This window comes from Suricata suricatta, chromosome 14 (assembly GCF_006229205.1).
Source record: "Suricata suricatta isolate VVHF042 chromosome 14, meerkat_22Aug2017_6uvM2_HiC, whole genome shotgun sequence".
NCBI classification, from domain to species: Eukaryota; Metazoa; Chordata; class Mammalia; order Carnivora; family Herpestidae; genus Suricata; species Suricata suricatta.
Window position 1 is genome coordinate 87,231,263 of NC_043713.1, and position 25,166 is coordinate 87,256,428.

The window sequence follows — 25,166 nt, forward strand, 5'->3', positions numbered from 1 at the left end:
AGGGAGTGGACAAGTTAGTGCCTTTACTCCATCAGTGGTGACACAGACTTCACCTTGTCACTTTCCTCAATCCGTCAAACGTGCCCGCCCCAGGCCGTGTGTCCGGGCTGCGCAAAACCAGGCTGCCCCACATGGCGGATGCATATCTCTCACCGTTGTGGAGGCGGGAGGCCCAGACTCAGAGTGCTGCCCTCCGGTCCCCGGTGAGGCTCCGATTCCAGGGACCGTCGCCCGCACCCCACCCCCACCCCCGGCGGATCCTCTCCTGGGGGACCCGACCACCTCCCACAGACCTGTCTCCAAATACCGTGACGCTGCAGAGGAGGATGTGAGTCGAGGGGAGGGGGACACAGAACGTTTTCCAGGGGAAGGAACGGAGTCTGCTCTCCCTTCTCCTCCCCTGCACCCAGTTTCTGGGAAAGTGGGGGCCAGTTTAGCATCCTCAGTTCAAGTACTGAATGTTCTCTTTCAGGAAGACCATTAACCAAATACCAACCTAAACACAGCTTTCTTCCATTTATTAGGAACAGGGGCGTGCATCCCAACAAAGTGGAAGGTATCACACAAGAATTTGAAAGAGGGGGATTTTTACACAAAGTGACAATAATGTCAGCACCAGTGCCCTGTGCTGGGCTCTTAGTAAGTGGCAGGCAGGGCCACTTCTTGGCAGCTCCAGCTTCTCTTCCCCGGGGGGCCGCAGGGAATGCCCTCCGGATGCTCACGACCCCCTTCTAGACAGGGATCCAGGCACGTAAGGACCGTGAGGTCAGGGTGTGGTTGCAGCGCTGACTTTGGAACGTGACACCAGGAGGAGTGCGGGCGTGAGAATGGAAGGGGCGGATGCCATGAGGGGCGTGTGACGGAGCATCCCGGTCACTGGGGGCGTCTCTGAGAGCGGCAAACGTGCCAGCAGCCCAGGGAGGAGCAGAAGGGGCTCTAGCCGTTGAGAAAACCCCTGGCGAGTCACAAGTGTCTGCACGGGGAGCCTGCGGGGTGAGCGCCAGGGCTGATGGGGGGGCCGCGGTGCACCGTGCTCAGGCACCCACAGTGTCTGCCACCCCGGGACCCGAATGTGCTGCCCAAATGGACCAAACCCAGGTTCAGGTCTGCGCATCTCCATTCCGGGGACCTCCAGGGGGACCTGCATGGTGGTGCGTTTGCCACTGGACCCATGGGGTGGCCGGGGAGCAGCTGTGTGCAGAGGGCACCCAGGCAATGCCCATGGGGCAGACCTCTCCAAGCGCACCTGTGCCCCTGGGGAGGCCGGCCGTCGGGGGGACCTCCCCAAGCGTGCCTGTGCCCCTGGGGAGGCCGGCCGTCGGGGGGACCTCTCCAAGCGCGCCTGTGCCCCTGGGGAGGCCGGCCGTCGGGGGGACCTCTCCAAGCGCGCCTGTGTCCCTGGGGAGGCCGGCCGTCGGGGGGACCTCCCCAAGCGCGCCTGTGCCCCTGGGGAGGCCGGCCATCGGGGGGACCTCTCCAAGCGCGCCTGTGCCCCTGGGGAGGCCGGCCGTCGGGGGGCTGCAGGGCCCAAGGCAGAAGCAGAGAAGCCCAGGATTCCAGCCGCACCCTGGCATCCCAGGTAGTCATGAAGGCACGGTTGTCACGGCGGCAGGACACAACATCTTTTATTTATCAGTTTGTTACCTTGATTTATAACTTTCGAGCATGGAGACATATGCCACTACAGCAGATGCTGCTGGGTCCCGGCCCGGAGTCCCTGGGCTGCGCCTCTCCAACTGCCGAAATTGGCATCTCTGTGCCTTGGGGCCCTGGGGTACTTCGGGGCCTGCTCTGCTGTCCAAACAGCAGGCCGAGGGTGCCGAGGGTGCAGAGGAGCGCGGCCTTGGGAGCAACCCTCCACACAAGACTGATGGCTGTTGGGATAAAGATGCCCCAGCATCCACAGCCCTAGTGGGGAGCCATCTCTCGGTGCTGCCCCATCGGGGGAGGGCTGTGACCGTCGGCAGGACCGTTGGCAGAAAAATGCCGTGCAGGGCCTGCTCCTGGGAGATTTCAAATGAAGGCGGCAGATGGGCCTCTGTTAGGAGGCTCACAGATGTAACCCAGGCTCACAGATGTGACCTGGAGCGGCCACCGTTTCCGTTTCTTGACTCCTCCCCACAGACAAATGAGGAGGGGGACATTACGATCCCCGTCTGAACATCTGGACAGTCTTAGAGCACTGGAGTCATTTGCCCAAGGTCCCAGGCTAGTACACAAGTGAGTCAAGGAGGCCTGCAATCTTGGCTCCATCCCTTACTTGCGGGGTGTCTGCGCAGGTGGTGCCAGACCCTCAGGGTCTTGGTCTGCGTGATGGGAGGGGCAGGCGATATCCACCTGACCCATCTGCTGGGTCGCTGCAAAGGCCCAGGGACACAAACACAGCAGGAGATCATATGTGCTGTAAGTCACGCCATCTACCTCAGGACAGGGATGTCCGTGCTGAGTAATCCTGGGACCTGAGTGGGACCACACCTCTGAGCCGGTGCGTCCTCCCCACTGGCTTCCCAAGTTTTCCTTCCCTTCTCTTCCTTCTTTAATTCCTTTCTCCTTCCTTCCTCCCTCCCTCCCTTCCTTCAGATTTAAGGTAAGAATGAAGATTTCTTATTCTATGGCAAAAAAAAAATCAATATTATTTTGAAGGAGCACTTTCTCTTCTGGAATGAACAGAAAGAGACGACAAATTTGTCCCCTAGGACCCCTCTTCCTTGGTGTCACTTCCACCAAACAAACATCAGAGTATCTACTCCAGGCTCAGGGCCCCATGGGAACCATGGAAACACCCGCCCTTGGCACTTCTGGTCAGAGAACTGACAGGGTCTTGGGGGTGCGTGACCTCTGCCATCAGGGTCCCCCGCGTGTCCACCAGTGAGTGTTTGGGCCTCAACAGACAACAACAGGGCTGTCTTCGTTGTCTTTCTCACTCAGGACATAATTTGTAGGCGCCGTAGCCACTGGAACAAAATGGTAAGACATACCTGAACCTGTTAAGTGACACACATCCACCGGGCTCTATGGCCTTGACAACAGCAGCTGTAAATGTTAGGTGGCCTTGGCCTTTTAAATAATGCCAGAGTTATGTGTTTTATTCCTGTGAGATCATCTGAGGGAAACGGAAATCATTACAGTATGATATAATCATCTCTTTTAAAACTCTGATTGCCTTCTAAACTGTACCAAATAGTAGTTCTAAATGGTGAACATGTTCATAAATAGATACTCGGTGGGTCTCTGAAATCACGGTTATAGAATTCCAGAGATAATCCTGTCCACATTCCGGTCCAGATTGCTCCTAGGTCTTTCCTGTCTACAGTAGACCAGTCATCCATTCAGCCAGTGGGCCCATCACCCTGGGGACAGAGACTAAGCCCTCCTACCTGCTGGTCCCTCTCATCAACACAAGGGAGAGAGAGAGAGAGAGAGAGAGAGTGCATAGCCCAGCGCTAAAGGCTCATGGAAACAGAGACCAGACCCATGTACCTCAGGAAATCGCAGCAAGGACATTCTTTTCAAATCTACCCCATCCTGGCTGATGACCACATTATATTCTGTTAAATGCCGCTCCTATGACCCACTGAACCTACTCAAGGTAAGTGGATACGGGAGTTTTCTGGTAGAAAGCTACAACACACAGCACTCGGAAAGAACGAACCTCCACCACCACCTTGGTACACTGGATATAACACACCAGAGGGTTTGGTATAGGACTCTGGATGCCCACCTGAGCTTCTAACCCAGACCGAAAACTCTCAGGCAGAGTCTGTAAACAGATGACCCACAGATCTCTCCCGTTTGGCTTAGATGGTATTTTCAATATTGGAAAACTTTACCTGAACGTCTGAATTTCTTCCTTCTCCCAAAAGCACGCAGCCCTCAGCCCTGCGTAGCCACAACTCAGAACCTCAGTGACCCGTTTGTGTGTACCTCCACTGCCACAGTGCCTCCCTCCTGGTCCTACGCGTGGCTTTTTGGCTCATTTACAGTTCCCACCTGCCCCCACCCCTCTGGCGGTCCACTGTGTGACGCTCTGTTGGCTGCCTTAGATTTCTTAGTCATGAGAAGGCACCAGCCTATGTCAGCTTTTGAAGATTGGAATGGGTCTTGCAAACCTTAATGTACCAGACGTGTGACTGCAGACAACGGAGTCCCCGGGGAGCCCGAACTTCCCCTTTGGACACAATCACCTGATTCACTCATGGTCGTTGTGAATATCCACGAGATAAATCATGTTATCTGAACATTGCACAAGCTCTAAAAAACGTGTGCTGTCACCATCCATCCACGGGGAAGACCTTCCTGTTCTGTCAACAGGATCACGCTGACTGCTGGATGGGAACAGGGTGAGGGGGGACCAAGGAGCTGCCGCCTGACCGGTTCTACCGTGTTTCTGCCACCAACACGGCGAGCTCATCACCGAAAGCCACTTCTTCCTCGTCGGGGCACAGAGCTGGGCTCTATCTCCCAGGCTCCCTTGCAAAAGGGGTGGCCGATGACTGAGGTCAATGCACTACGACGGAATTGATGGGGACACCTGCAGGCTATCCCAGCAACTTTCCCGTGATCCTCCCTGCCCTTCTCCCTCAGTCCCTGCCAAGGACTTGGTAACCATGGCAACCACGTGTGGAGGACCAGGGGACCAGTATTTAAAGGAGGCTGGGTTCTCAAGTCTTTGCCTGGTGGAGGACTGTCTCTTAGCAATACCTATCTGATTCTACACGAGTTAGAAAGGAGCCTCACTTGTGCGGGGCCTACCAACTCAGCTTTGTTTGCTTAAAATAAAAAAGGTAGTACTGCTCACTCCCTAGTTTGTAACACCTAAAAGAATGTCAAGTAGAAAAACTTCCAGGATTGAGTTTGAATTTCTTCTTCGTTTGGGGCGGGTGGGGGTAAAATTAGTAAGAAAAATGAGTAAATGTCAGTTTCAAGCCAATTAAGAATAGTTTGGGTTACAAACACAGCTGATTATGAAATGCTTCCTGGGAGACCCATCTCTTTGCTCAGAGAGCTCTCTGAAAAGCAATTAATTTTTATTTTAAGGAAACATGAGAGCGGTTTTCAGAACAGAGCAAAGAAACAAGAAATGTGTCTGTCAAGTGAGGGAACAGAAGTGCACTTAAGCCGATGGCGCAGGGTGTCTAATTCCGCATCCCATCACCAGATAGGAGAGACGGCACTTGGCGCCCGAATACAGCCATATGCAGCCCCCATCTTTTTCTCAACTGCTCACGTGACATTCGCTAACAACGTCCTTCGGTTTGCCCTCTCGCCCAGCGGGGGCTCTGTCCCCTCCACATCCAGAGGAAACACAGCGTGTGCGGTTCCAAGTTGACTTCAGTCGCCCTCCTGGGTGACTCTTCCCTTTCGTAAGGTGGCGGGACCTCGTTGACGGCAGTGGCACCTGCGTGCTGGGCGGAGTTAGTTACCTGTTGCCCACAGTCTGGATTTGGGAGAGGCTGCCTCCCCTCAGCTCACACACGTTTGCCCACGGACAGCCGGACTGCTGGGGACGTCCCCGCTCTGGGGCACAGAGGGGACACGTGGCCCAAGCCACACCAGAGAGAGGCAGACCTTGAACTTTTCCTGGGATTGTTGTGAAACCGAAATCCCATCTTTCCTGAGACCACTTTCTGCTGGGGGGCCTCCTGAGAAAACAGAGGGGTTGAGAAGGAGGCTGAGCCCCGCGGTGGAGACACCATCCCTCCTGACACCGTCTGCGCCCCCGTATCCGGATGCATCTGACGCTCTGCACACCCATGACTTTCAGGCCCTGGAGCCAATAAACGCTTGCTCTCTCTCTCCCTCTTTCTCACTTAATTCTGGCTGAGTTTAAATTCCACAACTTGCTAACAAAGAGGTCAAATTAATCCAAGAGTTGATGGAAACATCTTTTTTTTAGTAGTTTATTTATTTATTTTGAGAGAGAGAGAGAGAGAGAGAGAGCAAGCACCAGTGGGGGAAGGGCAGAAAGAAGGACAGACAGAATCCCAGGCTCGGACGCTCAAGTGTGAGATCATGACCTGAGTTGAGACCAAGATGTTTAGCAGACTGTGCCCCACAGGGCCTCAGAGAAACATTTATTTATTTTTTTATTTTATTTATTTTTGATACTGAGAGAGACAGAGCATGAGAGGGGGAGGGGCAAAGAGAGAAGGAGACACAGAACCGGAAGCAGGCTCCAGGCTCTGAGCTAGCTGTCAGCACAGAGCCCGATGCGGGGCTCGAACCCACGAACCGTGAGATCTGACCTGAGCCGAAGCCGGAGGCTTAACCGACTGAGCCACCCAGGCACCCCTGAAACATTTATTTTTATGGCCACCATTATTGAGTCTATTATACAGCAGGCGTCAAACATGGTAATGAGCACAGCCCAATTTAGTGTCTAAAACAGCATTGGAATTAGTATGAGTTAACACTTATTAGGTGCTTGCTGTATGCCGGCTCTGTTCTGTGGAGTTGATATGGCTAAACACAGTAATGGACACACGTTGTTTTAAAGACCTCAACCAGGTACAAACTGGTGAACAAAGTTAGGTCTCTCTACTGTCCCCACCTCATTCCCGGTTCTCCTCCTCAGATTCGATCCCAACAGCAGCTACTCCGTATTCTCTCAGAAACATCCTCGTAAATAAATACGCATTAGAGTAGAATGGGCAGCTCCGTGTACGTGCCCGTGTTCACTTTTCCCGCGCACAATGCCTGCACCGCACCTGACTGGTTGGCACCCACCTGGCACCGCCTGATGCCCTGCACTTACCGTCCTACGTAACCCTCCCGACATCAGGGAGCAGGCGACCCTCAGAGGAAGACGGGAGGCCTGGAGAATCCGGCCGCCGCCCCCAGAGCGTGAATTCCTAACAGCCCCCTGCTCTGCTGACACGTTAGAGCGTCAAGGAAAGAACAACCCAATTCTGTACCCAGGTTTTCGAGAACGGAGGATCGGGGGCTGGATTCCAGCCCGGTGCTCGGCGAGTGCTGGGCCGTGACACGGCCAGGTGGCAGGGTGAGGCGTGGGCAGACCTCAGAGGGGCTGCCCCACATCTGTCCCCTCCCGCCATCCGGTCTGGAGTCTGGGCGGGTCACCTGTAGGGAGGTTCATGTCAGCAAAGCCTGCCCAGCTCCGCAGTCCTGCCTCAGCCCCGGGGGGGGCGGGGGAGGACCACGAGGACCAAACGAGGCGTTCGGCGGAAAATCGGGTGGAGGCGGCCTGCCCAGCAAATCCGAGGCGGAGGTGCTCCCTGAGTGCACCCAGGAAGGATACTGCCCCTCGAGATCGCCTTAGCACCCTGGCTCGGTTTACGAGGAATCAAGGGCCAGAGGGGTTACGGACTATGCTCAAGGTCACACAGCGGGCCGTGAGCAGTGGAAAACCTCTGTGCCCCATCCAGTGAGCCGCTCTCCGGAGAGACAGGCCGCATGCAGGCACACCGTGTTCGTTCTGAAGGGGCTCTGGCGGCCGTGTTGGCGGGCGGCGCAGGTGTGGTACTGACATTGCGCGTTAAGCCCTGTGCAAAGCGCTCTTAATCGGCTTGGAGAGAATGGATGTTGCAGCTCTGACCAGCGGCGTCGCCTCAGTTTCCCCGTGAGGGCAATCCATGCCTCCGCAGGTCTTTGATGATAATTTATTCGAGGACGAAGGCTCCTCCCTCTAAAAACTAAAGGGCTGGAGCCGTGTGCTCCCTCAGCCTGTCCTACATCCTCCGTCCCTGAGTCAAGCCGGAAGTCTGAATGCGGGTTCCTGCCCCACGCCCTCCTCCTTCCGTCCCCGCTCCCTGTCCCCTGGCCTCTCTCGGAGCCCGTGTCGCCTGCTTCACCAGCGATGCCCGGTTGGCAAGAGGCGCATGCTTCAGGAACACCAGCTAAATCGTGAGCGAGCCGTTCCAGGCGGAGCGACGGCCACACCGGGGTGGGCGGGGCGAGCCAGGCGGGTGTCAGTGACCGGCCCGCACAGGGGGCGTGGGCAGGGTGGGCTCGGCCGCCTGCTGCAGAACCGCATCTTCTTCACCAGGAGGGAGGGGATTCAAGCCTTACGACAACACAAGCCTGGGGACCGTCAGCTCAGATTCACGCAAATAAGAGACCAAAGCCAGTACCGAGCTTTGCCGGTGATTCCAAGGAAACAAGTGCCTGATGGACACAACGCGGAACAGGACCGCAGGGGCAGAAAGCCGGGACCGTCCCGGCGCTTGGCACACAGCCGACGCAGGCTGACACCAGAGGGGTCCCGCACCAGGCATCTCCGTCATCCGTGCAGACCGCCACACCGCTGATGGGACTTTCCTCAGAGCCACGCCCCGAGGCCCGTCATGCCAGGACTGTTGGCCGAAGCAGCCCCGAGCGAGCAGGCAGTCTGCCAGGGTGCTGACAAGGTAAGGACTCCGACGCCGGCGATGCCAGGTGCCCATCGCCGGTGAGGTGACAGGCGGAGCGTCCAGGTCACCTGCCTTCGGTCCTTCCCAGAGGAGTCCCCAGCACGCTTTCCCGGCTGGACCGAGAGCACGGTCAGTGCCTGCCCGGTGAGCCTGCCCTTCACACGCCCACAGCCGACGGGCAGCTGTGCAGAGCTTAGGAACGGGAGCGTCACCATCCGACTGGTTTACATCAGAGTGACCTCAAGAAAGGGACACCAGTTCAAGACCCTCGGGGCGAGGGCCACGTCTGAGGACTCTCTGATTCTCATTCAGCCCCGGGGCACCAATACCTGCCCCACAACAGACAGCTGCGGGACTGAGTCCAGAATATGAAGCGTTTCGTATTCATTTTCGCGAGCTGGTGACAAAACATAATAAGATAAATAGCCAACTCAGCAGGTTAGGGGCCCAGATACTCAGTGTGAGCACGCAGAGAACAGGACGGTCACTGGCTTTGCGTGTCTGTGTTTTTGCAAGAGACTCATCTGGAAGTTCTATTAGTGAAGAGATTAAATTGCTTCATTCGCCGCTGTGCCCCTCATATTTCGTACCCTATATTCATACAACTAATATTCCCTTGAATGAACGCCTTGGGTGAATATATGAAATTGAAAAAACACACTAAGCTATTAAGAACAAGAGCTGATATATTTAGAAGCAGTGGAGGGCCAGCAGGTATGAGTCTTAAGGTGAAAATGCATCAGAGAAAATCACTAAGCCCTTCGGGAGAGGATCTTGAAAATCAGGGAAGACAAGGGGACGCCCGGATGGCTCAGTCGGTAGAGCATCTGACTCTTGGTTTCGGCTCAGTCATGATCTCGTGGTTCGTGAGATGGAGCTTCACGTCGGGCTCTGAGAGGACCGTGAGGAGCCCTGGGATTCTCTGTCTCTCTTCGTCTCTCTCTGTCCCTCGTCCACTCGTGCTATCTCTGTCTCTCTCAAAATAAATAAATATGCTTAAAATTTCTTAAAAGAAAAGTCAGGAGAGACGTACTGGACTGGTTTTAGCAGGCGGAGGAGACGACAGTCACTGGATGGCCAGGCTGGCTTGCTGAAGGAAGAAAACCGTTGGGCCACTCGTCCCAGACCCCCCGGTGACTGAGGAGAAAGGGCCTCACAAACGAGGACATTACAATCATCGTGTGGGGGGCGGGTCTGGGACGAGGGATGATCAAGGTTTGGAAACCTTCCCAGGATGGTAAGAGGCAGGCTCCCCGGCCAGAGACAGCCACGTGGGAGAGAAGAAAAGGGTGGATCTCAGCGTAGCAATATTATTGTGTTTCCCGCGCCAGCTCACGGTGCAGGGAGCAGAGAGGAGGGCGCACCCGTAGGAAGACAGAGAGGAAAATCCTGTGTTTTCATGGCTTTGTCGAAGGGAAGGCTCCCAGTTGAGCAAGCCTGGAAGGAAGAAGACTGTGGAACATCATGGTGGCCCTGATTATTTTCTGTTTGGCCTCCGCTCCCTGAAATTCTCTCCTGGCCTCCTCCGCACCCAGGACTGACTCCCAAAGGGCACGTCATTGGCTCGATCAAGGTGCCCTTTGGCCTTCCGCATCCAACTGGGTTTGCCAGTGGGGTCTCCTGGCCTGAGACAGAGACGGGGGCAAGTTTATTTTCTTTCCCCTGTCCCTGCCTTGTCCCACATTGCTGTCAGCAGCTGCGTCCTTTCAGGTCACACTGGGCCTGGTAACGCTGTCCCCTTCCTTCCCCTGTGTCCTGAGGCCCAGCAATCATCAGGGACCCGTGAGCCAGTCTCTGGGTGCACAGACATGGCCATTCCCCCCAGGCCCCTTCCCACTCTACACTGAGCCCTCTCTACTCCTGTCCCTTCATTCAAGCTACCTGGGGTTTCTCGCTGGGACCCCGGCTCATGAAAACTATTTCAACTTGTTTAACAAGGCACTTGAATGCATCTAGAACTCCAGAGGGACCCGGAAATTCCAATGCCTGTGGCCGCAAGGTGGAAACAATGGTCCGCTGGCTTTACAAAGTTTATTAGAGTAATCTTGTCATCTGAGGATCTTTTTTGTTTGTTGGTTTTATTTGGCCACACGATTCTGACGAATTCCCCAGGCTTGCTTATTGTTTTCCCCTTTGAGCAGCAAGATTAAACAGCTAAGAAGAAACCCCTCGTACTGCACTCCCCGTGGCACCCCTTCCCGGGTGAGCCCGGAAAGCAGACCGCTCACAGGAAGCGCCATAATTAACGGGTCCAGCATCTCCTCAGCGGGTGAGGGTCTGCAGGCACGGGAGAACAAACACCCGCAGGATGTGGCGAGCGCCCCACCATGAGCCGTGTCGTCCGGAAAATCCCACGAGGAGAAACCACGCCCACATCTTTCTCTTCTTCTCAGAAACTCTGCGGCCGGCTTGGGTCAGAGGGCGAGGCGTGCGGTGCTTGGCAATCCACGTGCACTCTCGGGCCAATAAAGCGTTCTACCCGGTCCAGGGCCGGGTGCCCATCGAGCAGTCTCCGGGGGCCTCCATCAGCTCATGCTCCACGACGCGTCCGGAGGAAGTCTAACGCTGCCGTGGAATACAAGAGTGGGGGTGTCCGGGGTCCACAGAAGGAGTGAAACTGGGAGCCCCCATGGGCAGGGCTCCCCTCCCATCTTGCCTGCCCCACAGCATGACCTCATTTCTCACTGCTTATCCACACACGAGCGTCTTCTCTTGCTCTGCCTCAGAATAACACGCCGGCCCCACACCGCGGAGTGCCAGCTGGCCTCTGCCCGTCCACGGGTTTAAAGTACGGAGGGGTCTCCTAGCAAGGGCACGGCATTATTCTAGAAGCTGGGGTAGTGTAGGGAGGGAAAGGAGGGCGACCGAAGCATTGCTCTTGGGGGCATGCAGAGATAGAAGGAAGTAGCATGCTACATGCTTTGTTCTGTGTTATCTGAATTACTCTCAAACAAGTAAATAACACAGTCAATGTTTAAGGTTGACCTTAGGAAGACGGTTTTACGTTTGGAACATTAAAGCCCGTGCCGGGGTCGTAGTGGTGTTGATCAGCGCAGAAACACACTGTGCCGGGGAGCAAAGGGGGCCAGTGATTGTACGCAGAGTGGAAGGGAAGGAGTCCGAGACTCCGTAAGCTTCAGTCTCGGCTTCTCCGGGAGAACTGCAGCGCGCCGACCTCCCCGCACCCCGAGAACCGTGGGCTGAGCGGCTACTGCGGTGGGGCCCCCACAAGAGTCGTTCCTGATGCCCCACTGACAGCCTCCTCCCCCTGCTGGAAGCACCGTGAGCCACACACGAGCAGGCAAACGAAGGGAGTCAGGCCTCCGGTGTGGGGACCCCGTGGTCAGGGAGTCACCGGGGTAGATTAGAGGAGGGATGTGAGTGAGAAACAGGAAGGGTGAGGGCGGCGGGGGGGGGGGGGGGCCGGTGCTCAGAGTGGAAGAGCTGACGGGTAAACAGGGGACGGCTGGACGCCGTCCTCCAGCGACCCCAGGACAGAGGCACTTGTGTCACCTCCTCTGCCCCAGGCATGGTCAGAGGGACCCCTGGCCTGGAGGAGACGGGCCTCAGCCTCCTGGCGGCCTCGGGAGCTGCCTGGATCGCCAGCAAGTGTTCCGTCGTCTCCACGCCTGCTGCCAGAACCGGAGTGGTGCCCGAGGGTGTGTCTGCTCAGACACCTGACGTTCTTGCGTCCCACCCAACCTGGGGGACAAATATGCTGTTCCGTGTATCTGGTTCACCATGCACCCCCCTCCCCCGCCCTCCCCGCTCCCAAGGGACAAAGCAAGGGCCAGCACAGGCCACTGGGAACGGCCTACGTGCCCCGATCGGACTCCTCTCTGCAAGAAAGCGACGCCCAGCTCCCAAGTGAGCCGTTACGCATCTCCCTCTGGTGCCAAGGGCCCCGGACCTTGGCGGGCACCTGATAAAACATCTGGAGCACCCACAAACCACACTGGGATCCAAGGCGAGTCCAACGGATTACCAGACAGCTGGGCAGGCAGAACGGGTTTGCCTTCTAAACACTGGGACTCTGACTGTAACACACTGGCTTCCTTCCTGTCCCCTCCATACGGCCTCCGTGGTCAGCGAGGTGCCGCTGACCACCCCTGTCTCCCTCGGAGCACAATACATTCATGAAAAACAGACCCCGGAAACTGCAGCCTCGAAGGAAATTGAAATTTCAGGCTATAGGAAAAGGTGAAAATGAAATAAAACTTCCAGGATTAGGGGGAAATTCATACTTAAAATGACAACCAAAGTGAAACACTTCACAGCGGTGGGAGGACTGAAGGTCCATCTCCTCAGATCAGAAAACGCGGCAGGAGAGAACAGGAGGTTCACGCAACCTAAGACTCGGTCTCCCGCCTCATGATTTCCGAGGTGCTAAGACAGGTGCCTTGGGGAATCACCCTGCAATGTCTTTTTCGAAATAAAAAAAAAAGTCTGATCATATCAGAGAGATGTGCTCGTATCTCTATTTAAAAACCTTAGAAAACCTCCAGAATCCAGAATATTCTCCAAGGCGAGGCACGGCGAGAGCCATCGAAGGCTCGCAGCAGATCCTAAATTCCACAGAGTGCTCGGGTCGTCGGACCTGCCCCACTGTCCTAAGACCAGGCTCCCAACAAAACCCTCAGCACAGACGTGGTTTCTCCATCTGCAAAAGGCACCTCCCAGACCAAACGGTCCCTACTCACAGTTCCTGTGGTTCTCTCACCCGAGGACGGCACGTGCCGTCCGGGGACTGAACGTCCGGTTTGCACAACGGCTTCCTGGGCAAACGAAGTGAAATCACAGAGCAGCAAGGGTTCATACCTTCCCCACTCGAAATCACAGGTCTGGGGAAGGGACGCTCAGAGGGCCTCCTCCCGAAGAGGGAATAGTCCCACTACACGCAGTGACCAAATTCAGGAGCCTGACATCTCAAGCTCTCTACACGGAGCCATTTTAGATAAATTCTTGCCTAGTGGCCGGGACCAGAAGCTCTTCTCCTCGTGATGTTTTTGCAAATCTGTGACGTGTGTTATAAAGTAAGGTTTGCAGTTTTTATACTAATTAACTAGCATAGAGTCAGGACTACCACCTGGCGTGTAAGACAGGTCTGCAAACGGAAGAAATCCAGCGTCAACGGGTTTAAGCGAATAGATGTTATTGGCTCCCATATGTACGTGAAACGCCCGAGGAGGGGACTGATTTCGGGTGCAGCCGGTTCCAGGTGTAACTCACGGCCACGGCGGGTCGGGACCTCCCGCCCCCGCCCACAGCTGCCCACTCTTCTCTGCATCTCATTCCCACGCAGACTCGGGCCACATTACGGCAAACGAGTCCGTAGCAGCTCCAAGTTTACCTTCTACCAGCTGGGAAGAAGGCTGACTTCCGGTAAAAGTCCTGGGGTTGGATTCGTTCTCATAATCATATGGACATACTGGGTACTGGTTTCCAACTGCCTCACGAGTTATGTGTCACAGGCAGACACCAGAGGGGCCGAAGGTTCCCTGAGTCTGGGGACGGAGATAAAACGTAACAAGCAGCTGAACTAGGGACAGACTGTTACAGGAGCGAGCAGAGAGACTCAGCCGTCCAAACGCTGGCCTGGGGCTGCCGGTCGTGCATCTGGGGGGGGGGGCGCAGAGAGGCCTGTGCAGGTGGTGCCGTGGTGGCAGGAGCACCCTGCCCGTCCCCACCCGGGCCTCCCCGAAGGCTCCCTGAGGGTCCACATGCCATGGCTCCAGCCACTGTCCCAGAGGGAACGTGTCAAGAAAGAGCAGAGCAGGGGTGCCCGGGTGGCTCAGTCGGACAGGCAAGCGACTCTTGATTTCGGCTCAGGTCACGATCTCACGGCTGGGGAGTTCGAGCCCCAAATCAGTGCAGAGGCTGCATGGGACTCTCTCTCTCTGCCCCTCCCCTGCTCATGCACATGCTCTCTCTCTCTCTCTCAAAATAAACGAATAAACTTAAAAAAGTCTTTAACGAGAAACAGCAAGGCAGAGGGCAATGGCAGTGATGACGTAGCTTCACAAGCCACAGGCCACCACCTGCTCTGCTCTGTTCCTTGGATGCGGGGAAGGGAGGCTGGCCCACACCTGCGGGAAGGGCTGTGGACGCCCCACCGTCTGAAGGGGGGGTGTCGCTATGTGCAGACATGGTCTGAATCCCCCAAACCAGCCACACTGGAAGGTCTACTTCAAGACTTATTTGTTGTCTTTTTATTTTAACTTTAAATAATGTTTATTTTTGAGAGAGAGAGAGAGAGAGACAGAGCATGAGCAGGGGAGGGGCAGAGAGGGAGACACAGAATCGGAAGCAGCTCCAGGCTCTGAGCTGTCAGCACAGAGCCCGACGCGGGGCTCGAACCCACAAACCGTGAGATCGTGACCTGAGCGGAAGCCGGACGAATACCCAGGTGCCCCTTCAAGACGTATCTGTGTCTCGAGGCAATCATTCCACCACCACGACCATCACTCCTCCCTGCTTATTTCTTTTTCCCGCTTGAGGGAACGACTTTGACCCGGTTTTGCGTCATACTCAACAGACAGGGAGAACCTAAACTGACACAGACATCAAAACCGCCTCTCGTGACGCTAGATGTGCTGCTGCTTCTGAAACACCCTCGCGGTCCCCTCACCGTCTGATTCTTGACACCGAGGGGCCAGAGTTCCAGGCGCAGAACGCTGGGGCTTCTTCGAGTCTCGGAGCAAGCGTGTGCCTCTCTCACCAAGCTTGCCTCCGGGGCAGGAAGTGACTTACCCGTGCACGGGAGCCGCGTGGCCGAGCCGGCCGGTCTGCCCCGCTCGGCGGCTCCGGCGCCTCACATTGTGCCTGGTTGGAGGTTAGACGACGCATCCACGTTTGCCGAGCAGGACAGACCAGAGGCAAGGTCACCGCCCAAAGTGCCTGTCTGTGTTTTAGACGGTTAGAATTTTGCTTTTATGAGACATTCTTTTGCCAGCGACGATTTGTTTGAAGCTAAAGCCCTTCCAGAAGGAGTGCACCCCCCCCCCCCCCGGGAAGACACGGTCCAGCAGAAGACAGCACGCTCTGTGACGGGGGACACTCTCAAATGCCCGGTGACGGCAGACATGGGCTGCCTGTGACACATTTGCTTTTTATTCATTTGGAGACACTCATTTAATCAAAGTCTTCCAGCAGAAACGGTTACTTTGCACCACGAGAGGCTCTTCCAGAGGAACATTAACTCCTGTGTCTCCCCAGAACCCCAACCCAACAGATCTTAAGTCTGAATTTACTCCATGAGCACCGTGTGTACACACTACCTACTTCACTTCTCCTCCTTTCTTTTTCTTCTTTAATGCAGGCTGCACACCCAGTGTGGAGCCCTGAAAATGCGACCTGGAGACAAAGACTCGAGCTGAAATCAGGAGTCAGATGCTCGGGCGCCTGGAGGCTCCGTCGGTTAAGCGTCGGACTTCGGCTCAGGTCGCCATCTCACAGTCGTGGATCTGGGCCCCACGTCAGGCTCCTTGCTGACCGTTCGGAGCCTGGAGCCTGCTGCAGATGCTCTCTGCCCCTCCCCCACTTGCACTCCATGTCTCTATCAAAAATAAATAAACAACAACAAAAGCAGAGTCGGATGTTTAACTGTGTGAGCCACCCGGGGGTCCCATTCTATATGTCTCTCAATCCCTTCCCGCGGAGGGAACCCAGGGCCACGTCCGTAACTGTCCCCAGAGTGAGAATTCTGCATCCTGTTACCAGCCTTCCACCATCATTACAACCCGTTTCAGGGAGGGCTTTCTGAACACACACCTCCCCACACACACACGTTACAAATAAAGTGGACGTGAGTCACTCAATGAATGAACGAATCCAGAGTGATTCAACTTTGACCTCTAACCCTGGTGGCCTTAGACAATCTTGCGGTGCCTTCCGTTAATTACTAAGTGCGACCGTGACGTGGGCCACGAGAGTCACAGAAGTGTGTCTCACGCACCCGCTCGTCCATCCCCGGGACCTCCCAAGCTAAGCGTAGCTCCTCTGTCCATTTACACACGTGGAGAGTGGAGGTCAGAGACCAGGCCTCCTGGCAAGGCCACACAGCTGATGGTGGCAGGCAAGGCTCTGGACCCAAACCGGGCTGCGGGGGTCCTCATTGCCTTCCACTCACCCACTAGGCTCTCCTCAACCCAGGGCATCTTGGGGTCCGAAGATCTCCAAGGCCGGCACCGCGGCTGACAGCCCAAGCCTGGCACCTGCCTCCGGGGGCTGAGTCCCTGTTGTGTGGCCGCGGGGCTGAGACCTGGTTCTGCGGCTGCCGAGTGATCCGGGAGGCGCTCGGGCCCCGGCTGCTGCAACAAACCCCCACATAACACACACGGACTCTGCTCCAGTGCTGGGGGCAGAAGCCTGCAGCCCCGGCCCGGGCGGGGATGGGTCCCGCCAAGTGTTCCGCGGAGCACCCAGCTCCCTGCGCCGTCGGCTTTCAGAGGTGCCTCTTTCCTCCGCTCCTTGTCCTCCTTTCTGCTCCCATCACAGCTCTGACCCCGTCGTTCCCAACGCTCACAAGGACCCTTATTCGATCCCCATTATGTTAGCTCGACCGGGACAAGCCGGGACAGCCTCCCCGTCTGCAGACCCTGTCACACACACGGAGGTCCCAGGAGGTGGGACAGAGATTCCGTACTTCGAGAGGAAGCGAGAGGCATCGGTCAGCCCGTCACAGGGACTACGTTACGCTACCTGCCTCTGGCTGGGTCTCTGCTTCACGGTCCACAAAATGGGAGCGAGCTCTTTGCCTTTTCTGTGAGAGAACCAGCCGCTAAAGTTAGCGTGGTTACAGGGAAACACCCAGAAGCGGCGGGCACATATCGATCTCTTAATAATATATGTATACTAATAAAATAATGATATTTGCAGCCAAATTATGACATGTACAGTCTAGAAGCAGACATGGCCTCTGGGCAGTGGGCAGGGGTCCCCCTGAGGTTCTGGAATCGAGGTCAGCCGGACGGGTCTGGCCATCGGGTCTGCAGAGCACTGTCCCGTCTGCTGTGTCTTGTGTTTCCAGGGACAGCGAGATCCTACCACGCGGGCTGGCACAGGGTTCAGGACAGACTGCCAGAGAGCCAGGCCATCCCACTGCCCTACGTGAAAACAGCACCCGACAATAAATACTAAATGAAATTTTCCTGCCCATGCAAAATCCAATTCACATCTTCTCGTAAATCCAGCCTGAGGGCACTGCTACAATTTCTTAGGCTCATAACCCCATCACAAGGTCACTCTGAAATTAGTTCGAAGGCAGTTTTCGCCGTGGCTGGCATGGCTGAACAAAGAAAAGGGGAAAACCAGGATTGGCCGTTTTGGATGATATTTATGCTCTGAAAAGAAAACCCAAGTTCTGATCCCGTCACCGGCATTCGAACTTGTAGATTTCCTTTGTTTTTATATGATTTTAACGTATGCTCTGAGACTGCTCTATAACAGAATGAATCGATTTTAATTTATCTTGCCAAAAGATAATCAATGCACCTTGTAACTCAGAAGCATTGCAAGTATTTTCATACCTGCAATCCAAAGAGAAGTTTTAGCATTTGTGTCCTTAAAGGTAGACACAAAAAAATAAACAGTGGAGGCGACGGCCAAGACGGTGAGAACGCAGTCCCTTGACAAAGACCGGGCTTTTACCGAGGAGCGTACACGAGGTCGCTTTTCCCTTCCCGGCAGCCCCGCCCCCCCCCCCCCCCCCCCCCCCCCCCGAAGGAAACGCGTATGTATCTCTAAGGCAAGTTTGCAACAAGAATAAAAGAATGAGAGCCCCTGGATATTTTGTAATTAATAAAATGAACACAAGCTTCTTGGAAAGACTGTTAGAAGTGGAGACCGTGAGGTCCATAAGAACAGATGTAACGTGTAACACTGAACTCCGGTACGACCCAGGCCCCGGTACAGGGTCGGTTCTCAGGAACGTCAATGGCTCCAGTTGGGGACAAAATAAATACCTCCCATAATCCCATTGTTATTGGTTTTGTCACATTTTACCTTTAGCCTCTTGGCTGTTGTCAAGAGCACATTCTTGGGCCAATAAAATCGTAAAACACCATTTGATTAGCCCAGCAACATTTTGCTATGTGAGTATGTCAGAGGCACTCAATTATTCCTCTATCCTGACCTCGTTAGCAGATTCCAAATTTTTATTATTTTCGTTTTTCATTTTTAAAGTATTTATTTATTTTTGAGAGAGAAGGGAGGGGGAGGGGCAGAGAGAGGAAGACACAGACTGTGAAGCAGGCTCCAGGCTCCGAGCTGTCAGCACAGAGCCCGACGCGGGGCTCGAACTCACAAACCGCAAGATCATGAGCTGAGCTGAAGTTGGACGCTCAACCGACTGAGCCGCCCGGGTGTCCCTCAAAATTTTATTATTAATTCAAATGTAAAAACCATGCTCTGTATCATATCTGATGCTTACTTAGGGTTAGTTCCTAGACAACAGGACAAAAGAGTTATTAAACATTTTAACAAATCCTGGCACTCACAGATACATTCCTTTTCTAAACAGGAAGGTTTCCTGTTGTTTGTGGTTAAGTCCCTGGGAAGCTGTAATATAATACGGGCTTCTCAATTTCTGCGAGGGAGGTGTAGGCTTTATCTATTAAAGGTATTTTGGTCTTTAATTATGTCTCAGCCCATTTTAAGGTGCCCGAACTTGTTTTATGGAAGGCCCCAAGGAGAGGGCATTCAGGGCAATTCAAGGAAAACCTTGCTGGGGAAAACGCATTTTTACAATTGTTTTCTCAGCCTGGAAATGAAAATTTAGCATATACTTCAATAACGAATGGAGGCAACAGTCAGAGCAGCGATGACAGCGACTCTTCAACTGAAGTGACAGTGACCTTCACATCATGTCGCATTTATAACAGGTGCTTCTGACACATTCCGCCCGTCACTCTTATCTGAAACCGTCGTGGCTATGAGATGAGCTCCTGGGCTTCATCTCCAGGCTTTTACGAAGGAAGCACATAGAGCGCCTTGCAATTAAAAATATATTTTTTAAACGGGGTTTCAGTTTAATCACCCTCGTCAGTACTGCTGTGAGTCTGATCCTATGAAACTGAAAACATTATTCTGAGACAAGATTCATGAGCCTCGTGGGGCTGCCAGCACAGTCCGCGACCCCCAAAAAGGACAAGGACGCTGGCTTTCCCAGCAGGTGCAGAGCAATCCAGATAGAACGCAAGACAAAACACATCTCTCTCTCTCTCACACACACACACACACACACACACACACACACACACACGCACACACAACACCGTAAGACACACGGCCAACTGGAAAGGACTTCAGGAACGTGCGGTCTGGGTGGCGTCAGAGCAGCGCAGGACAGCGTTAGTGCGGGCCTGACGTGACGCCGAGTGCCCGTAGTGACACGGTGGAGAGCTCACTACCCTTCACCTTCAGTCGCTTTGAGCCCCTTCGGGTCACACCGCCCATGCTCCCAGAGGATGCATGGACCATCCACAGCCACACGGAAGAGGAGGCATTCAGAGCCTGTTTCGGGCAGCAGACTTGACCTAGAACTCACTAGTAGTGCCTTCTTTCATTGTTTGGATACTATGGCCAACATAGGCATCCAAGTCATCCTGGTTTCCCGCTTTGGGTAAGATCAACTCCCTTCTGAACAGATTTACTTCCCTTCCAGAGCGCCCAGAGTTCAAGCAAGGAGTCCGTGGGCGATCGTGCGGGCGAGACACGGAACGGTCCACTGCAAACAGCGTGCCGTTGCCAGAGCTTTGGAGGAACGTGGACCAACCCTACTTATTTTGATCCATCACAGCCCCTTTGGAATGAATCCATGGAAAACCCACCAAGTCTACGCATTGCCAGTAAGCTGTGTGTGTTGATCATGTAGCCCATTTCTGTATATTAACACCAAGGTGCTGCTGGTGTTCAACATGCACCCACCCACTCCACGCAGCCCTGGACACACACGCCGTCTCAACCCTTTCTGAGGATTCCAGGCCAGTTCTCTCCAGGAGGATCTGCTCTGAGACACCAAGCAAGACATGGTTCTTTCCCGTGTTCCATTTGCCTCCAGGCGTGGGCAATCGAAACCACACACAGCAAGCGTCTCTGGCTTCAGAACTTAGACGGGGCAACGCCGAGCAGAGACAGACACGGACAGCCCCCGTGACGGACCATGACGTCAACCGAGTGGGAAAGGACCTGCTTATGTTCAGCGAGTCCCAAAGGATTGCGACGCATTTTGAAATTGATCCTGACATGATTACATCCTATGCTGGCATCTGTCCACAACGGAAAAACTCACTTTTAACTCTCCGGACCGTTTTAGACCTCAGATGGTAGTAAAGAGGCTTTGACCTTGTAACGGGAGTTGAGGTCGTAGGTCTAATTGCTACGGTATGAAAACAGAATCTACCTTCATGTCAAAGATGAAAGATCGAGAGCCCCCTGCATTTACTGATTGGAATCTTTTGTTCAATGAGATAAATCTCTTTTTTTTCAAATAGTTTATTACCAAGTTAGTTTCCATATAACACCCAGTGCTCTTCCCCACAAGTGCCCCCCTCCATGACCACCACCCCTCTACCCCATCCCCCCTCCTTCTTCAGCCCTCAGTTTGTTCTCAGTATTCCAGAGTCTCTCATGATTTGCCTCCCTCCCTCTCCCTAACTCTCTTCCTCCCCCCTTTCACCTTCCCATGGTCCCCTGCCAGGTCTCTCCTGTTAGACCTATGAGTGCAAACATATGGTATCTGTCCTTCTCTGCCTGACTTATTTCACTTAGCATGACACCCTCGAGGTCCATCCACTTTGCTACAAATGGCCAGATTTCATTCCTTCTCATTGCCATGTAGTCCTCCCTTGTGTATATATACCACATCTTCTTGATCCATTCATCAGTCAATGGCCTCCAAAATTAACAATGGAACTCCCCTATGACCCAGCAATAGCACTGCTAGGGATCTACCCAAGGGATACAGGAGTGCTGATGCATAGGGGCCCATGTACCCCAATGTGCATAGCAGCACTGTCAACAAGAGCCACATTGTGGAGATAAATCTCTTTAAAACAGTGAGATGGAAAACCTTCAAATGCTATCTGGAATTAGGACTGCTGTCTGGCCAGCACATCATTTCCTCAGTTGCTGATCACAGAGCATTCACTGTGAAGTGAAGGTTCCATGGAGAAAAAGTTTTGAAATCTTATAAACGGGCAAATTTGTATATAAAAAAAGGAGAATTAGTAATTGGGGAAGCAATGAAGTAATCTGGTGCCTGGTACCTTGGGGGGTCCCAGTGAGCAGCTGAAAATGCACCAGCACACAGTGAGGTCTGGAAAGTGCGCCTCAGCGAAATGATCAAGCACTCCTTTTGCTCGTGGCTTCCAGCCCCCAAAGCATGCCACTGAGGCTTACCCATTGCCTGTTCACGCACACTGGGCATTTCTTCTTCGCCGCTGCGTACGATTCCACCGCTAAGGGGCAGCTCAGGTTGGTAGTTATCATCAGTGATAGATCTGTGGGTTGTCTCCAGTTGGGGCTATTACGGAAAATGCGGTATTATGGAGACAGAAACGAGACAAAAATGATTGCTTGGAACTGGAAAAGAAAGAATTCACAGCAGATGAGGTAGAAAAAAAAGAGAACTTTTTTCTGGTAATGGGAGAAGCCTAATAGCAGATTGTGGTGATGGCTGTCGTTTTCTAAAATTCATTTAACTGCATACTTTGCATGGGCGGGTTTTACAGTATACAATTTATAACTCAAAAGCTCTAAAAGAAAAGAAGAGCTCTGAGATGATAAAGCTCCACGTCCTCCTGGCCATCTTCTCCAGCTCTGTCTCGGAGGAGAAGGCACGCCAGGCCCACCGGTGACAAAACCCCTCACGCGAGTTACGAGGCTAACAAGTCACCAAGGAAACTCCTTGAACTGACTGGCACACAGCATGGACACGGAGAGCTGTCAGAAGACGGGCCTTTGAGAAATGAGAGAAAATCCAACACACGCACATTTAAAAATAAAATGAGCTGTTCCTGTCCAAGAGAACAATAATCAGAAGGAAATTTTTAGAAAATAAGAAACACGATGATGTTTTTCACAGTTTGACTATAAATAAAGCTATTTTGGGCGGATCCTATCATCTTTCTTTTGTTTCTTTTTTTAATGTTCCATGAAAGACTATTATCTCTGTCTAAACTGCTCCCCAGGCCTTCAAGAATCAGACAGTCCGAACGCGGCGCTGAACGCACCAGCAGAAGGTGGCGATCTCAGGACGCTGCAAGTGCTCGCGGCAAACAGCCGTCACCGGGGGCGACTTCGGAGATCGGAAGGACGGTGTGGCCTCGGTGGCTCGAGACCAAATATGGACATCCCCCAGGAACTTCTCCCTCAAAACATGTCAGGTAAGCAAGGATCTCTGCACCGTTTTAGAATGAACACCCACCAAAACAGCAAGGCCACAGAGACTCATGACTCTCAGCAAATTTTTATACAATCGTATTTTGCATCATGCATATACCCTTATTACACACATGCATATGTACAAATATAGACTTGCTGTGGATGAGATACGGATCTGGATACAGACAGACGAGACAGAGACGCTGATCCACGGAGACGTGGATACACAGAGGCAGATATCGACCGATTTTCCCCACAGGACTTTACTGACCAGAGTTTCTATCTTCGGAGAGAAGGACTCTCAGGGCCGGGCACACATGGCGTGCACACGCACACACCCACGCACACACACGTACACACGCATCCACTTCCCGTGCAGAGTCAAGTCCATAAACGTATACAGGAGGATGAGCCGCAGCCCGCAGCGTTCTAGATGGGACGTTAGGTGTCACATCAGCTATTTCTGCCAACGCTCACTCTCCTGGTGGCTCCAATGAACGGGGGCCTACGGCTCCTCGGAGCAGAACACGGCAGGGTCAGTGGGCTTTGTGACGTCACAAACCACCGCAACCACACATCAGCCGCGCCCCAGAAGCCTGTCTAGGAAGCTCGCTGATGGAACACCGGCCAGCGGGGTGATACGGTCATCGCTGCCCCTGGGTTGTGACTCCGGCCGCGTCCGTTAGTTCTTCCGCCGCGGCAGCAAACACGGCTGGTGCACCCGCCCTGCACGCTCTGGGGGTCCCTACTGAAGGCAAAAGCAGGCTCTGCGAGCAAAGGCGTGCGGCACTAACTCATTGCTGTCGCCCGCTGAAAGTGGGTGTTAAATAATTTAATTCTAAATTTGGTACTCTACTTGGAAACGGGAGGTATTAAATATCAAATATATGGATGTAATAAAAGTACAGCAACACAGGGGTAAATTAAGGCAAACCTCACACTTCCCGCGCTCCCGCATGATGGGGTTGGGGGAGCGTCAGGATGGTAAATGAGTCAGCCCGAGGTATCGTTTCACAGAGAACTGGGCTCATAATTTCCCCCTAACTGTAACGCCACGTGCCTGAATGATCACAGCGCCTTCCCAGTCTGTGTGTTTCCAAGGGGGGCAGCACGGGGGAGCTTCCATTTCCGTGCGGCTCTGGGAAGGTCCCAGAGCTCTGTGCCCAGGGCCGGCCGCCCACGGAACATGCCCGCACACCTCCCTCCCGGCTGGGCGGCTGAGGCCAGCCCGTCGAGTAGCATCACCATCTCCTCCCACCGCTGTCCGTGGTACCTCGGTCTTGTCCTCACACAGCACTCTTGCGGGGGTCTCTTTTCTCATCCCTTTCGAGGGAACATCGTCCATGATACTCACATTCCCTACTTCCCATGGCGTTGGAGTCTCAGCTCGACCTGAGGTAGATCCACACGCCCAAGGAGACGGAGGCTGCTCCTCCCAACGGCAGAACAGGACTCTGCCCTTCTTAACATCAGTGCACCTCTTCGGGAATATTGTTTTGTTGTTGGACAGCAGCTATTTTTTTAAATACAACAATGAATAATGCTGTAACACATCTCCCCATGTCTGTAGCTTAGTGTTAATCTGGACCAGATGTATCTAGAAATGCAATGTGAGGGTCACATGGACGTCCCTCTTAAATGTTATTTGCCAGATGCTGACAGATACCTCTCCAAAGTGGATGAAGCATTTTATAATTACTCCAGCGCAGTGTACACATTCTCTGAAGAAACATTTTATTATGTGCATCTTCTCTCCCCTCCAATATGATTAGAAGAAACGAGGTCTAGCAGTATTGGAAACAATACCTCCGTCTGCTGTTTCCCTAACGCGGAAGTTATTAAAACACACTTGAACAGAAATGCTCCTGACAGGTTCTGAATTCAAACGCAATCCTTAATAAAACCTCCACATGCAACGAATGTAATTCATCTCGTACTCTGGGAAATTCTCATTGAGAGCCTGGAAATAAAACACAATTCTCCAGGGTCTTCAAGGACCTGGAGGCACGTGCTTTGTCTATTATCTGGTCATCTTAACAATCCGAAAACAATTAATAGATGGTTTTCTTAGAATGTTGGTCTTGGTTATTTCGCTGTGTTCCCACGCAGAATTCTACTGAATTCTCACAAGGGTTCAGCAAAGGCCGACATTGCATGGCTGAGGTTACAGGAAAGGACGTTTTATGTCTTATGACCTCTCTGGTGAAATGTGAGACGGCCATCATGAAAATGAGAAACCTGCATCAGCGCTCCTGACTCACGCCCACTCCCTCCAGGCTTTGTGAAGGAATTACATTCGAGTGACACCATGTACGCATGTCGTGATCCGTGACTCACTGATAAGGATGACGCAGTCACTGAAGGCATCAGACAAGTCACACCTGAACAGGAAAGATGTGCTCCTTGGTGACTTTA

General features: G+C 53.6%; 1 protein-coding gene across 1 annotated transcript in view; it reads right to left on the reverse strand.

The window, feature by feature from the left end:
* The window catches only part of TMEM132D (transmembrane protein 132D), a 442,505-nt gene that overhangs the window by 249,122 nt on the left and 168,217 nt on the right, over positions 1-25,166 (reverse strand). The gene's annotated exons all lie outside the window — the stretch shown is intronic.